The 12,203-nt window shown below is 46.9% G+C and overlaps 1 long non-coding RNA gene across 1 annotated transcript in view; it reads right to left on the bottom strand.

Annotated features, from left to right (window-relative positions):
• Positions 1-1,004: 1,004 nt before the first annotated feature.
• Positions 1,005-12,203, bottom strand: part of LOC307204329 — a 36,572-nt gene continuing 25,373 nt past the window's right edge. Inside the window, exon 4 of the long non-coding RNA XR_013833591.1 lies at positions 1,005-1,501. This is a non-coding gene — a long non-coding RNA (uncharacterized lncRNA). The remainder of the gene's footprint in view (positions 1,502-12,203) is intronic.

Here is a 12,203-nt window from a genome sequence, read left to right on the forward strand (position 1 = left end):
ATATGTTCACCCACAACTTAACACTGGGGAAAGTTTAAGCACCGCCCACTCCCAGATTCTGCTAGTGACTGAGCAGACATGGAATTGAGACGTTCTGCACTGTGAATCTTTTGCACAAATAAAGCCTTGAAAAGACCCGTGGGGGCAGCGGCGTAGTGTGGGTTGTCAGCACCCGGGGCAAGGCAAGTAATTTGCGCCCCCTAACCCGGGGCAAGGCAAGTAATTTGTGCCCCTAACCCCTAACCTGCCGTCGCTGCCAGCTTCTTCTTGCTGCTGCCTGGGCTGCTGCCATGGGGCTCTGCTACAGCCTGCACCCGAGGCTCTTCGGCAACTCCGGAGGCGGCGAATGCGCCCCCCAGATGTTGCGCCCGGTGCGGCCGGCCCCCCCTGCACCCCCCACGCTACGCCACTGCGTGGGGGTCTTGCCTGTTCGCCGACAATGTTGCCTAGCAAACATTTATTTTTATTTTTGCAAGTGACTTCCCTGTATGCAATGCATTTCTGTCACCACCAATATATGAAATTTGAAACACGTTTCCCCCTAGTCTGTGCATTTTTGTACATATTACTTGGCCAGAAAAGGGCAAGTCCAAAATTCAAAGGTGTTGCGAGACCTGGGAGAGGAGAGGGTTGAGGAAGACTGGAGGAAATTCAAGATTTATTTACAAAAATATTGTAATTTGGTTGAATGTTAAGAAGGATGCTAGATCATAAATAATTGCCCACCACGGAATTAGATCTGAATTTGACGATAAGTGAGATTAAGGAAAATACAAACTTTTTGGAGAATTGCTAGATTTTATTTAAATGAGCGGAGATAAGATTGCAAACAAGTGGGTAATTTGCTTGGAAAAATTTTTTTTTTGTAACGATGCGAGCGGGAGACGCGAGGGAGTCCAAAGAAGTGACGAAATTATGTTATGATATAAGTAATGTTGTTTAATATTTATGCATTTATATTCAAAAAACTTTAATAAATATGTATATATATATAAAAAAAAATTCAAAGGTGTTGCGGCTATCAAAGGGTGCTTTGGTCTGCGTATTGTCCTGGGAAGTGCAAATGAAGCAGGATGAGCTTTAAAAGCAAAACAGGCCCACATTTCCTCTCCATTCCAAGATGTTCCTGACATTTGGGGCCACAAGCCCCGTGAGCCAACAGAGGTGCCTGCCCTGGGCCCTCCTCCTCACCTCTGCCACTTCTGCTTCCGAAGGAGAGGACTGTCTTTATGGAGAGGCTCTCCCCTCAGCCCCTCGGCTACGGGCAGCTGTGCCCAGCCCTCCATTGTGCTGCTTAATGGACTGGTGAAGCCGGCCGTGATAACCTGGATGATTTTCATGCATGACAGAGAAAAGGAAAATAATCCCCACGGGCTCTGGGTGTAACACTGGCACAAGGGCTTTTCTTTTCAGCTTCTGACTCTGCTGCGGTTCTTTCTGCTCAGATGGTAGGAGTCAGCTGCCTCTGCGGTCCTTTAAGAAAAAATCATTTGCCCACTATCTAAGAGGAGGAGGAAAAAACTAGGTTAAGGCTTTTCAAAGCGGAAGGAAAAAGGGAGGGTAGGAATCACAAATCTGCCTGGTTGCATTCCCCGTCCCTTCCCACAAACCGCAGCCCTTTGCAGCTTCAACCTGATTATACATTAAAAACATCACATTCCAGGTGCTCTCTTTTTGCAACCTCTGTTTTTTAAAAAGATTCCTTGGAAGGAGACAAACCACATGCTTTTATTATATCACAGTCCGCTTTGCAGCAGGCATCCCCTTGTGCCGATTAGCTCTTATATATTCCACGCCCGGCCAAAAATTAGATTTATTTATAAACCACTCATGCGTCGCAATGCAATCATCCGGGTTATGCTGATATAAGCCGTGGCTGGGGGCCATTTTATGTGGGTGCCTGGACCGTGAAAAGTGTTAAGTCGTTGCCTGGTTATGCCTGCAGGGGGCAGCAGTTTCCCTACAGCAAGGGGGGGAGGCAGACCTCGGATCACGACTCTAAATGGCGTATCCCCCCCTTTAGCGCAGTTATGTAATGTTCGTGTATAAGAGCATTTGTGTACCACCATCTCATGCAAGAGGTCAAGGTTGCGTTCAACAATATATACAAATATAATAAATGGGGTTCTCAGTGGTAGGCTCTCAGCCAAAGTCAGATGCCTTTATAGTTTAATTAGTTGACTTTTTCTTAAAACAGATCCCTGGTATCAAAATTTATCTGCAGCTCAGAACATAGCAGTTTCCTAAAATTGGGGGTGGATCTACACACAGGAAAAACCCGCTATAAATAAGTCAGAAATTAAATTGTTATAACAAAAGGAAAAAAAACCTCTATGGAAAATTGTATAGAATTTTTTTGCTCTCCAGCGCCATCTGGTGTTGCATGTTTATAATGCATTCAATGTAGCTGAGTCCTAAGTTGCAATAACCATATTCCCAGTGGGTGGGGGAAATGTAGAATTGCACCAGTTTGACCAGAATGAGGGAAAGAAGAATGTGGTTTTGTTGGGGGTGGGCACGTGATCGCTCTGAACACCTATAGCTGACGCTAGAATCCAGCTGATCAAACCCAAAGATGTAGTTTGGTTGTGCCAGTTCTGATAAACACGGGGCGTATGTACCCCCTACACACCTGTGCCAGGGATTGCTTCCATTGGCAGGTGTTTGCCTCAAATTGCTGCTTTTAAGGACATGTGCACAGACCTGGCCTAAGGAAATTTGGCACCTGAGGCGAACCACAAAATTGTGCCTCCCCCACCAGGTGATTGAAGATCTATATTGGGAACACTGGTAAGAAGAAACCAGCAGTGCCTATTTCTGTTTTCCGTTCTGCCCTGTATTTGTCTCATGCAACACTGTTTCTGTTCTGCCGCAGCCTGTCTTCTGCCCCCCAAAATAAATGTCTCAGTGTACGCTGTGACAGCATTATGTACCGTATTTTTCGCCCTATAGGACGCACTTTTTCCCCTCCAAAAATGAAGGGGAAATGCGTGTGCGTCCTATGGGGCGAATGCAGGCTTTCGCTGAAGCCTAGAGAGCGAGAGGGGTCGGTGCGCACCGACCCCTCTTGCTCTCCAGGCTTCAGGAGAGCTGCAGCACCAGTCCCACAAGGTCGGGGGACAGCGGGGAGGTGGAACGGCGCCATCCCGCTGTCTCCCGATGTGGTTTGGAGGCTGACAGCGGGGAGACGCGTGCTTCTCCCTGCTGCCAGCCCCGCTAGCTCCGGGGACAGCTGGGAGGCGCAGCGCGTCCTCCCGCTGTCCCCGGACCTGGTGTGCAGGCGGGCGGCGGGGAGAAGAGCGCTTCTCCCCACTGCCAGCCCCACAAGCGCCTGGGGGGAAAAATAATTCCCCCCCCCCTTTATTTCCCCCCAAAAAAACTTGGTGTGTCCTATGGGCCGGTGCGTCCTATGGGGCGAAAAATACGGTACCTTATGTAATTTACACAAAAAAATACCGTACTTTCCCATGTATAAGACTATATTTTTTTCATTCAAAAATCATGCTCAAAATTTGGGGTAGTCTTATACATGGGTAGTGGCATTGTGGGGATGTGGGATTGGTTGCTGATCTGAGTCGGAGATTGTTATTGGTGGCTGTGGCAAGGGCTGGTGTTGATTGGCTGTCATTCTGGCAATTGGGTGGGCGATTTGCTGCTTTTGTCAGCAAGGGGACAGAGGATAGTTTGGTTTGCTCAACAACTATGGGCGATCCTTCCCCCCCAAAAAAACTCAACAATTTTGGGGGATCTCCCCCCCTTTCTTAATTTTGAGTCCCCCAAAATAGGGGGCGTGTTATACATGGGAGCGTGTTATACATGGAAAAATACACGGTACATTGTCATTATGCTATTCTACCTCATGCATTTCAGTGCAAAGAAAATACAACACAAATGGGGGCAGGAAGCAATGAGTTATATATTGTTTGTGGGTTGAAATGTATGTGTTCATTTCTATATTGTGAGTCATTTTGAGTCACCTTGAGAAAAAGGTGACCAATAAACTTAATTATTATTATTATTAATTTGTAATGTTTGCTGCACTGAGAAATGACCCAGAGACACCTCTTCTCTTTTAAATCACTCTGTTCTTCTCTTCTAACAGGGAAAACTCTATTTTCTTTTGAAGTACATTTTAGCTATTTGCTCAGATCATGCGCGTGTGTGTTACACACACAGATACCCATGCAGACAAACGAACGGGGCAAGTCCAGAGATCCAGATGCTGATCTTCAGCCTCTGGGAACGAAGGTGCCAAGTCCCAAGGTCACAAATGATTAATCTCAACCTATGAACCTCGAAAGCATCAAAGCTTCCTAATCGGCGCCTCATGCCGTACATCAAAAGCCGAACATGCTATGCAGACTGTGCAAAATAATGAACTGAACCTTCCCAACCTGATTCTCTGGGTGGCAATTAAAACACTCTGCAGATGAGATCTTTTAACCTCTGCAGGGCCCTGTGGAATTATGATGTTCACAATTTTCTGCGCTGTTTTCTGTCGTCTGTGGAGGGCACTGGGCTGTGTATTTTTGAGCACAGCATTTCCACTGATTTCGGGTCTTCAGAGAGCTTTAGTGCTGCTAACAGGTCGACCAGACAATTGTAGTATTAATTACAAGTCGTTTGGAGACCTTAAGAAATATCAATAAATAATGGTATAGATTAAAAAGGTAAAGGTACCCCTGCCCTTACGGGCCAGTCGTGTCTGACTCTAGGGTTGTGCGCCCATCTCACTTAAGAGGCCGGGGGCCAGCGCTGTCCGAGGACACTTCTGGGTCACGTGGCCAGCTTGACGAAGCTGTTCTGGCGATCCTGCACCAGAACAGCACATGGAAATGCCGTTTACCTTCCAGCCGGAGCGGTACCTATTTATCTACTTGCACTTTAACGTGCTTTCGAACTGCTAGGTTGGCAGGAGCAGGGACCAAGCAATGGGAGCTCACCCCGCCGCGGGGATTCGAACCGCCGACCATGCGATCGGCAAGTCCTAGGCGCGGAGGTTTTACCCACAGCGCCACCCGCGTCCCTAATAGTATAGATTATTTGGGAACAAATTGTTATACAATTGTACACACACATGTGGGTTGTATGGAGAGAAATGCACTCTGCACCAAGCTCATAATATTCTCACAACTGAGTGAAACCGAGGCTACGTTTAGCCTTTAAAGGTAAAGATAAAGGGACCCCTGACTGTTAAGTCCAGTCGCGGATGACTCTGGGGTTGCAGCGCTCATCTCACTTTACTGGCCGAGGGACACACACACACACACACACACACACACACACACAGAGCAGTGGGTATGGGGCTTACTGGCTTGTGTTTTATTGTTGTTGCTTTTATTATGGACTTTGTGTTTTTATATTGTATTTTTATGTTGTAATCCGCCCGGAGATCTACTGACGAAGGGAGGCGTACCAATTTAATAAATCATCATCTCGCTCATACCACTCCCCGAAACTCTGCCGTCAACTCTGGCTTTTTCTGTCAAGGGATGTCCCCCCACACATTTGCTGTCTCGCACTGAACCCCTTCACCCACCCCCCATCACCTCACCAGGAAACTACAGTGGTACCTCCGGTTACATACACTTCAGGTTACATACGGTTCAGGTTACAGACTCCACTAACTCAGAAATAGTACCTCAGGTTAAGAACTTTGCCTCAGGCTGAGAACAGAAATCGTGCTCCGGCGGCGCAGCAGCAGCAGGAGGCCCCATTAGCTAAAGTGCTGCTTCAGGTTAAGAACAGTTTCAGGTTAAGAACGGATCTCTGGAACGAATTAAGTACTTAACCCGAGGTACCACTGTAGCTTGGTCATTTCCCGGAATTAGAAGGCTTGGTTAGATTGTAACACTTGCTGGATCCAGGGATTAGAGGGGTCTGGCACACAAACACACAATTTGCAAAGGCAGGTTAGGGAGGGCTGGTGGGCCTGAGGAGATGAGATGTGTCCTGGGTTCCAAGCGCTGGGCAGAAAACCCTGGAAGGCTGTGGGTGGTCCTCCACCCCTATGGAGCCAGTGTGGTGTAGTGGTTAAGAGTCACATAATCTGGGGAACCGGGTTTGCATCTCCGCTCCTCCACATGCAGCTGCTGGGTGACCTTGGGCCAGTCACACTTCTCTGAAGTCTCTCAGCCCCACTCACCTCACAGAGTGTTTGTTGTGGGAGGGGAAGGGAAAGGAGAATGTTAGCCGCTTTGAGACTCCCTAAGGTAGTGATAAAGCGGGATATCAAATCCAAACTCTTCTTCTTCTTCTATTGGAAAAGAACCAGATGTAAGTTGGGTCAGACTAGATGAACTTTGGGTCCCTTCCAACTCTACTTTCCATCTCTACAATTCTGTGAACACTAGCACCAGAAGCAGGAAAAGACAGTTGGAAATTGGCATGCCGCTTTTGGCCGAAGAACAGTAGTTAGGTAAACCTGAGGGCCCGCCCAGTCTGAAGCAAACTCTCCGCTCCCGTACAAACAGGCTGTGAACTGACCATTCACGCTGGGACCTTTCTGCTCTGAGATTTAGCCTTAGGTCAAGACAAGCCTTTCTCTCCAGCCCCAGAACCTTATCTGCCACTGCTCGTTTTGTAAACTTCAGCAGGCGGGTGATGTGGCAATAATTTATTCCGCTGGGCTCTTTATGTTTTGTGTCAGAAGGGCTGCTTTTCGCGGGAGACAGTCTCGCTTTTGTGTCAAATGGCTCCCAGAAAAAAAGGCTTGTTTATTAGCTGAAATACAATATTGCCATTATGTCCTCTCTGGCATCGGAGTGGCAACTGGGCCTCAGAGCCAACTTAATATGTTGGCTGTGGAACTGAGGTCATGTGTGAACCGGGCAACGTTATAACGCCTTCCCAAATGTACTGCTTGCACCTCAGCTTCCCTCCGTCTCACACAACTCTGCAACTTGTGGACATCCAATGAAGGCGAACGTCGGAAGATTCAGGAAAGATGAAAAGGGAGTTCTTCAGTCAGCACCTCTCCCACAAGAGGCAGTGATGGCTGAAGTGTAGGTGGGTTCCCACAAGGCAAGATATAGTGATAACAGCAGGCATAGGCAAACTCGGCTCTCCAGATGTTTTGGGACTACAACCCCCATCATCCCTAGCTAACAGGACCAGTGGTCAGGGATGATGGGAGTTGTAGTTCCCAAACATCTGGAGGGCTGAGTTTGCCTATGCCTGGATAACAGCAAGAACCTTTATTAAACTAACAGAACTGGACAACAGGGGCAAAGCAACTGCTTATATACATTTCTGAAGGCCTGGGCCACTCCCACTCCCAACGTGACTGGCTGTATAAACTTCCAAGCTGCGAATCATGAATCAGAGTTGAAGGGCCAGTGGCAGAGGCCCAAATCCTGAAATGTCCTGTGATTGGATATCATGTATCGAATCAGAACACAGGGGCTCAGAATCCTTAGTCCAGGCTCAAGCTCAGGCAAACACAGACCACTGAATACATAACAATGGCCACCATCTTGGATGACTTTGAAAGAGGATTAGACAAATTAACGGAGGATCAAAGGCTATCAATGCACCTAGTCACAATAGCTATGTTCTGTCTCCATTATTGGAGGCAGCATGCTTCTGAATTGTAGTTGATGGAAACCACAAGAAATGGTGGTTCTCACAGTGGCCAACCAGATACGCAGGGGAAGCCCACATTTTAATGTATTTTTAATCTTCAATGTAATTTTAATGTATTTTTAATCTTTGTTGGAAGCCACCCAGAGTGGCTGGGGAAACCCAGCCAGATGGGCAGGGTACAAATAATAAATTATTGTTATTATTGTTATTATTATTAGCAACACCTGAGCACAATTGCACTCCCACTTCCTGTGCCCTTTTTAAACCTGGACTGAAAGGCTCATCTAATTCGACAGCTGTTATATCAGAGACATTCAATGAGGTGCCCTCCATAAACTTCCACCTTCCCTGACCGCTCTGTACTGATGGGTGCTGGAGTTGAACAACATCTAGGGGTCTGTGAGTTCCTGGCCTTCAGCCTTAGGAACATTGCACCTTCTAGCCCACAGTTCTCCATGGCCTCTCAGGGGGTTCCTTTCCCATCATCTGCTCCCCAAATCTTGGGGATGCCAGACTTTGAACTTGTGGCCTTCTGGATGTGAAACATGTGCCCTGCAAACGCCTTTTCTTTTTGAGCCAATAGAAACCCTCCTTTCCAGACCCCAGGCTGGTGGAGAGGGCAAAGGGATTCTGAACAGGCTTAGCATCCTTCTCTGCTTCCTAAATTCCAGGAGAGAACCCTGATGGGCACAGCAGCCTTCACACGGGGCAATTTGTGGAGGCAATGACGAAAGGCACAGGTGTGGGAGCACAACTGCATTATGAGCAGAGGACAATGGCAAAAGGGACATGACCTGCGCTGTAGACACCACCTGCTCCATTCCTCTGTAACTCCCTCCGCCTCCACCTTCCCGGCAAGGTCACATTTTGCGTCTTCATTCCGGTGATCTATTGCGTCTCTGAGTTGCCCCGGGTGATGGACAGCTCCCTGTCCCTTCAATGGGCTTCTCGGTGGATGGCTGCCGATTATGGCTCAGCGCCTCCTTCTCCGAGGGAGAATGCGTGCCCCACAGATCTGCCGCAGCTGGGGGACAGGGATGGATGGCATCACAGATCGGCTCAGACGGCCCTTGGCACCGGCACTGTGCCGCGGCTTCCAGTTGGAAGGGCACTGAAAAGCCCGCATTGTACCCACGGAGGAAGTCGGAGCTGCCAGGTGTCCCAGATCATCCTGGCCTACTGACTTGGCTCTGGTGGTTTGGGGGCTTTTTTCTCCCCCAGGACAAAATGCGAGGAGTGAGGGTTTTTTAACTAGTCGAGACCTGATGTACTTTCAGAGCCACGCAGTCCTCTGCCACATTTCATACTGGTGGGAATGAGGAAGGAAAGGGGCTGGCAGAGAGAGAGAGAAGGAGGAAAGGAGGGAGAAGCGATATAAGATTCTTTACCTTGTGTGTGTGGGTTCCCAAACTGGGCTTTTTGGCCCTGGGTGAAATAAAGTCTAGTTTTACCCCTGCCCAAGGAAATTGTCCTCTCCAGAAAACTAAAATAAAAATTCTGTCAACCTTGCCTTACAGTAGCAGATCACTCCCTACAGTCGTACCTTGGTTTTTTAACAGAATGCGTTCCGGAAGTCCGTTCGATTTCTGAAACATTCAGAGACCAAGGTGTGGCTTCTGATTGGCTGCAGGAGCATCTGAGGCAAAGTTCGCAAACCGGAACACCTACTTCTGGGTTTCTGGGTTTGCGACATTCAAGTTCCAAGTTGTTTGTGAACGAAGCTGTTCGAAAACTGAGGTACGACTGTATTTGACCACTGGGACGCTCTTGCAATCTCTCTCTCTTTTTCTCATGATTTTTATTAAAGTTTTTCACAATGCAATAAGATAACAGCTACAAAAAAACCCAAACAGAAGAAGTAAAATTCAGAGTCCTCTGCCAAAGGCCATTCTCAGCCTCCACCACCCAGAGAAGGGAGCAGCCCCTCCTGGCTCTCACCTGGAATCCTTCCTTTCTCCTCCCAGCCTCTTACCCTGGGAGTCCGACATTTTCCTGTCTCCCACCCAGGGTCCTTCATCCACCATCTACTACCCTCAGGAGTACAGTGTTACCTCGGGTTACAGACACTTCAAATTACAGACGCTTCAGGTTACAGACTCTGCTAACCCAGAAATAGTACCTCGGGTTAACTTTGCTTCAGGATGAGAACATAAATTGTGTGGTGGCGGCGCAGCAGCAGTGGGAGGCCCCATTAGCTAAAGTGGTACCTCAGGTTAAGAACAGTTTCAGGTTAAATTCTTAATCTGAGGTATCACTGTATGCAATCCCTGGACCTTAGCAAAGGCTTCAGACATGGGATTTCAGAGAAAGAAGGAAAGGAAAGAAAGGACAAAAAATAGAAGAAGAAAAAAAGGAAAGGAAGGAAACTCTTGGAATTCTAAGGAACTGCTGTGGGCACGCCAAACGACCCATTTTCCAGAAGGAAAAACTGGTGATGCTCACGACTCTCCTTGTGGAAAAACTAGGCAAAACACCTACACCTCCCCCCCAAATAAAACCAGGCGGAAAAAGCCAGTGACCAGCCATGAAAACGAGCAGGCTCAAACCTGCCCCAGCAAAACAAAACAAAACAAAACAAAACAAAACAAAACAAAACAAAACAAAACAAAACCCTCCATTACAAAAATAAAAATCTGAAGGTTCAGAGAATGTGCCATGGGTGTGTGTATCTGAGGGTGCTGTCGGCAGTTTTTCCGCTGAACCTACATTTGAGGTGGACCCAGGGCCTGTCTGCCCATGAGGCGAGGTGAGGCAGTTGCCTCAGGGTGGCTGGGCTCTGAGATCCAGCTTCTGCAGAGAACGCCATGCGTTTGTCAGCCTTCTGTTAAATTAGGGCTGCCATATTTCAAAAAGTAAAAACCAGGACACCTCCAAACTGTTAAACTTTTAAAGGAAAACCCAAGGTTTTTTAGACAAACCCCAAGTTGCTGAGTTTTTGTTTTTTTTTACACACCCCCCCCCCAATTTTTGGATTGACTTGCCTAAGATCCAGGACAAAGCACCACATTTCTGACGTATGGCGGCCCTAGTTAAATAAAATAAGATAAAATTCTTTTCCTATACATACATGCTTATACATTATTTAAATAATCATATTGCTTACAAGTCCTACTCAGAATAGACCTATTAAAAATAATAGCCGACCTTGGGCTGTACACTGAGTAAAACTTGGTTGGCGACGACCCATTGCTATTTCCCACATGCAATCAATTAATTAATGGCTCGATCAATTCAGGGACTCGTATGATTAAATCAATCAAATTGTAGAAGCTAATTGGCTTACAGCACTAAGTTATGCCCTTTTAGAAGATCCTGAGGATGATGGATGTAAATTTAACACACATTGGCAGGACTCAGAGATTCTAGCAAAACCAGACCACACAGGCTATATGGCCCACCCTGATCCATAGGACCTTACAATGCTATTTCATCAGTAATACACACAGTTCATTATATAGCATGCTGATATCTATGAATCATTTAAGTCTGTATGAATAATTCATTTTAGTTTCAAAAAAGAAGGGGAGGGGGCCCTGCTGGTTAAAGGTGAATGGCTCTTTAGGGGCATCCCAAATTATATTCAAAACCCAGAAGTGAAAAGTGGGAGGAACCAAAGAGGAAATGTCCACCTTTGTCATGCAGGTTATGTGCAAAATGATCATAGAATTGTGGAGTTGGAAGGGACCATGAGGGTCCTCTAGTTGAATGCTCTGCAATGCAGGAATCTTTTGCAGGGCTCAAACCAACAGTCCTGAGATTGAGAGTCTCATGGTCTACCAACTGAGAAGTATTGCAATAAGAATAAACAAAGGCTTATCCAACAGGTGAAAACAATTAAACAGAGGAACGGTTAGTATTTCGCAGGAGAGATTCCAACGCGTATCAGATCTCGAGGCTTGCGCAATTAAAGTGGATCAAAGTGCGCTGATCCAGTTTGGAAAAGAACTGTTCTCTACGAAGGGAATGAAGCACTTTGATTGATAAAAGGGTATATAGCTCCTGCTATACACTAACGGCAAATTCAGTTTGGTCGGCATCAAGATAGCATCACTTGTGTGAAAGAGGAAAGTATCAGCAGGCTTGAGCAGATCCGAAGTTGACAAAAGCACCATTCTGCAATGGGGGGAAAAAATTAAGGAGGGGGAGAATCCCAAAATCAATCTAATCAGGACCGACATGGCAACAAAATGCTTGCTTACTGACTATTGTGGGGAGGAATGAGAAAACCAGAAAACCAGGGAGGAGGAAGAATGGAATGGGAAATCCTGAGAAATAACCTGGCTAGCTGGCTGGAATCCTGACCAGGAGCAGTTTATGCTGCAAGGTTTTGTTGTAGGGTCACAAATGCAGAACCTCTGGGGTAGAATTCCTCTAGATAAAGATCATCAGACCAACAACGGGGTCTTCATCTGTTGGATCTTCAGAGTTCTTTTCAAATCCTGGGCAGACAGCGCAGATCAATGTCTCTCATTTCAGCCTCAATTTTATTTTATCTGACTTCCCAGAACCCTCAAAGGCTTGGACATATATTTGCCCGTAAGAGTAAACCTGTGTACCTGCTGGATGGAAACGAGACTCCATTGCCTGGAACTGTTTGAGGGCAAGGATGTGTGCAGGAT

Source organism: Podarcis cretensis (assembly GCF_951804945.1).
Source record: "Podarcis cretensis genome assembly, chromosome: 15".
In the NCBI taxonomy this organism is placed as follows: Eukaryota; Metazoa; Chordata; class Lepidosauria; order Squamata; family Lacertidae; genus Podarcis; species Podarcis cretensis.